Below are 4,692 nucleotides of genomic sequence, written 5' to 3' on the forward strand. Positions count from 1 at the left end.
TTTTGTGGCCCCAGGTGACACAAATAGAATAATTTGTCCCTGGTAAGGACGATGATTTAATTTGTGATCATTCATAAAATGTTGGTACTAAAGCAGGAGGAGATGCTTTTTAAGTTGCACTGTTTCTTTTTGAACTCATGCTTAAATTTAATTTGAACCCAGGCTGCTGGGTTCAAATCAGAAAATTTGGCTCACAAAAGAATCTTGATTATTATAGACTCCCCACTAATTTAGAATTTTTTCAGTATTTGGAATCATTTTGATTCACTAAGCTAGGATGTAGTTTTTATAATCTGAGGAAGAAGCAAGTTCATAATTTTGAACATAAAATGTTGCCATCAACGTGCTTAGGTAAAACTCCTCTCAAGTGCTATGAATCATATCCCAAACCTCCTCTGAATCATAAAGCACATCAGAAAAATGTAAAATCCCTGTTCCTGGAGATTCTAATGCTACAGTAGGTCTGGGGTGGGAACGGGAGAGCTCTATTTTTAGTGAATGTCCCTCAGATGATTCTCGTTATCAGATAAATTTTGAAAACCCTGCTCTGGAAGTATTGACTAATAATTTCTAGAAAAGTTATAGACCAGCACCTTCTGTTGAGAAAAGTTAGCTTTCCTCTACCTCAACTTTTACTAATAAGGAAATATCAGGGTAAGGATAGTTATGGATAGAATTGAATTGAATTGAAGATAGATTGAATTAAGTATTGAATTGAAGTAACAATTCAATCACTGCAGCAAGCATTTCTTTCAACACCTCAGTATCAAAAGATTGATGTAGGCATTGAAGATGAGTAAGTTAGATACAGCTTTGACCTTTGAAGAATTAATAATCTGATGACAAAAGTGCATTTATTTATTCAGTAATTTTGAAGAACCTTGAATAAAATTTTACTGACTTACCTTTCCATTAAACCAATACCCAGAGAGTTTCTTCTACTCATTGCCGGGCATGGGCCCAGGTACTGGCATTGTATGTAAATTAAAACATTTCCCTCTCCTCAAGGAGCAATTTGGAGAAAATCAGTAAGATCACAAGTGACACTGTAGGCTTCCCCTGCTATGATAGAGCAAGTCCAGAGTGCTGTGAGGACACTGAGAGACAGAGGATCCCTGACCTAGCCAAACGTGTGTGTGTGCGCGCACACGCACGCACGTGCTGGGGTGCATGGGGCTAATCAGTGCCTAATGGACAAATAGAAGTTATCAAGATGAGAGAGGCAGGGGAGAGTGTTTCTAGCAATAAGGCATAATGTGCAAAGGCAGGGAAGGGAAGTAAGAGGCCCATACATTGGGCGGCATCAAGTAGTTGAGTAAGACTAGAGCCATAATATTCCTTCTACTTAGGAATACTGATTCTCATTCTAGTATTCAGCTGTTAGCCTACCGGGGAGGGGCCCAAACAAGCCAAACTTTATTTCATTAAAAAAAAGTTATTTGTGCACCTGTATGCCAGGATTTAATTCCAAATTGGAATTCTGTATGAAGCGGTTGTTTTGAATAAGAAGATAGTTCTACACTGGGTGTTATATGCAAATAATGAATCATGGAACACTACATCAAAAACTAATGATGTACTGTGTGGTGACTAACATAACATAATAATAATAATAATAAAAGAAAGAAGATAGATCTACCACAATCAGATGAATTCAAGAATGGTGGGGACAACAGGGCGGGACAGAGAGCAAGAGAAAGAAAGAAAGTCACATATTTTCACATCTCCAGAATTCATATCATTTCACTATTTCTGTGACTTAAATGCAGTAGCGAGAGTAAATTTTTCCCATAATCATCAATAATATTATAAAATTATTTTTCCACACCTGTTTATTTTTGCTAAACAAAGTTGTTTTCTTTTATATTTAACAGTTCCTATGGAAGCTTGTTTTGCTGATAAAACCAGTATTACTTTAGCTTCATCCATGTCCACCTTTCTCAATTTTTCTCCTTTAAATCATTCATGATTTTTGTTGGAACAAAAGACAATACATAAGCGTCTGGGTTGTAAGTGACTCTAATACATTTTTCATCCATAGTCGAAAAACTTTCAGAAGAATCTAGTTTTTTAATAATCATTTTATAGTTTTGCAACCTATTGAGGTAATACAATTTTTTTGCATTCAGGAAAAAGTGTTTATGAATCAAATCTTTTAATGTATTAAGGATTTGGAATTTTACATGTGTGATTATTAATCATAATTTATAGCTATAAAATATATTCAGAGATATCTGTCTAGAGTTGCCTTGTTCTTACTAGCTACACATAATATACCATAAATCACCTTTCAGAAATTAGAGTCAGATAGTCAGGTGTCTCCCAGAAAGCTGCCTCGGGGAAGCTATTAGAAGAATGACGTATTTTTATTTCAGTGTCAATCAAACCCTGTTGTAGACAACATTATGTTTCTTCCTTTATACAAATAAGACAGAATTCCCACTGCAATGAATTTCTTTTTTTTTTTTTTAAAGATTTTATTTATTTGACAGAGAGAGACACAGTGAGAGAGAACACAAGCAGGGGGAGTGGGAGAGGGAGAAGCAGGCCTCCCGCAGAGGAGGGAGCCCGTTGCGGGGCTCAATCCCAGGACCCTGGGATCATGACCCGAGCCGAAGGCAGAAGCCTAATGGCTGAGCCACCCAGGTGCCCCATGAATTTCTAAACAGAAAATAAGAGTAATACATTACTTTGGTTTCTCTTTTCAATGAGAGAATCAAACATTTGTTGAAATATTGCAATCAAGAAACAAGATCAACAAATATTTATTGAGACCCATAACTGTTAAGAATGCCCCAATCCTTGAGGATCTTACTATTTAATGCCTACTTTGTGCTGTGATCAATGCATTGAGAAGTGTAGAAGACATGTAAGATGAAGCATTATTTCTTAAATGCAAAGAATCTGGTTGGGAAGATTAAACCAACACATATGGAACTGTTATCGAGAAAAATAAGCTGGGCACTGCGTGGTTTCCGGATGCTCTGGAATGGACTGTTGCTGTTGACGAGTCATAAAATAAAAGCCTAGAAACATAGGATGTGGAGCTTGATTATAGAATACCTTGAAAGTTAAAAAGAGATGCTAATTAGCAGTAGGAAGCCACTGTGGGCTCCTGAACAGGGAATGACACAGTGAAATTACACTTGGGGAAGATTTAATGCTTTTATTTCCTCCCACCTCTAACTCATTTGGGAACTAAGTAATAGTATAAATTGTGCATCTCCAAAGTTGTCTTCTGATTTAACTAATGGACTGTGAAATGTAAAACACAGCCCCTGCTCCCTGCCTTCAAGTAGTGCAGGATTTCATACCTTGGACTCGTTTATAGCTGGTGAAGCCAATGGCTCATGGGATTTAAGTCTAAATAAAATAGGCCTGAGCTGATTTTAGACCTCAGACAGATAAACTTTAATCTAGCAAAGACGGTTGCAACTAGCAATAGTAGCCAAAAACAAGAAACCTGCTTATTTCTGTAATCAACCTGTCCTTTTAAAAAGGTTGATAGATAGATAAATGTGTGCCAGTCCCCTCCAAAGCCCCATGCCCTTGGCAGGCATCACTAATTGATCACAGAGTTCTTTCTTGATGTGTTCTGATAGGCCTTGCAATACTTCTCAAAAGCTCCATAGGAAGTTGCTATCAATTGGTGCAGTTGGTCTGGGAGATGAAAACTGTTTGCTATCCTGCAAACCCTGTCTAAGATAATTTTAATAAATTTACCTAATTAACTGTGCCCACTTACTACAATATCATTTTTTTTAAAGCCACAATATCTTTATGCCCCTTAGTTTATCATTTAGCAGTAGAAAGAAAGAGTTGGGTGATTCTCAAAATTCTCTCATATTTAAAAGCAATCTAATATAGCTCAAGAGTGATTTGTGACACCCACACATTTCATAGTTCAAGTAAACAACTGCAAGAGATGTAAAAGCACCTCACTGGAAAATTCTAGAATGGAATCTGAAAGACAAGGCCAACACAGCCAAGACCCATCCTCTCCTGTCCTTCTCTAGAATGAGAGAATCTCTCCTGTCTGCTGAATGAAAATTAGAGAAGCATAAAATGCCCCCATGATCAACAGAATATTTAATGCTAAAGCTGATGATGACAGTCTAGAATTATTGAGTGTTTACCCTGTGCTAAATACTCACCTAATAGCCTTCCTAACATTATTTCATGTAACCTTCACTAACTCTGTGCATTGCTATCATATCCCTATTTTACAAATTAGAAAATTTATCAGTTGGAAAATCTGCAAATCAGGTTCAGAGAGGTTAAGTAATTTTTCCAAGATCATACAGCTAGTAGGTGTTAAAACCATGATTTGAAGTGAAGTCTGTTCTTTGTTTTTTTCAATTAAAGTAAAATTGGTATATAACATTATATTAGTTTCAAGTGTACCACATAATAATTCAATATTTGCATGTGTTACAAAGTGATCACCACAATAAGTCTAGTTACCATCTGTCACCATACAATTGACCCCCTTCACCGTTTTCACCCCCCAGCACGCGTCCCCTCTGAAAAACCACCAATCTCTTCTCCAAATCTATGAGTTTTATTTTGTTTGTTCATTTATTTGGTTTTTAGAGTTCATATTGAGTGAAATCATGTAGTATTTGTCTTTCATTGTCTGACTCATTTCACTTAGCGTGGTACCCTTAAGGTCTATCCATGTTGTCACAAAAG

The sequence above is a fragment of the Mirounga leonina genome, unplaced genomic scaffold, assembly GCF_011800145.1.
Source record: "Mirounga leonina isolate KUSES-001 unplaced genomic scaffold, KU_Mleo_1.0 Mir_115, whole genome shotgun sequence".
Taxonomy (NCBI): domain Eukaryota; kingdom Metazoa; phylum Chordata; class Mammalia; order Carnivora; family Phocidae; genus Mirounga; species Mirounga leonina.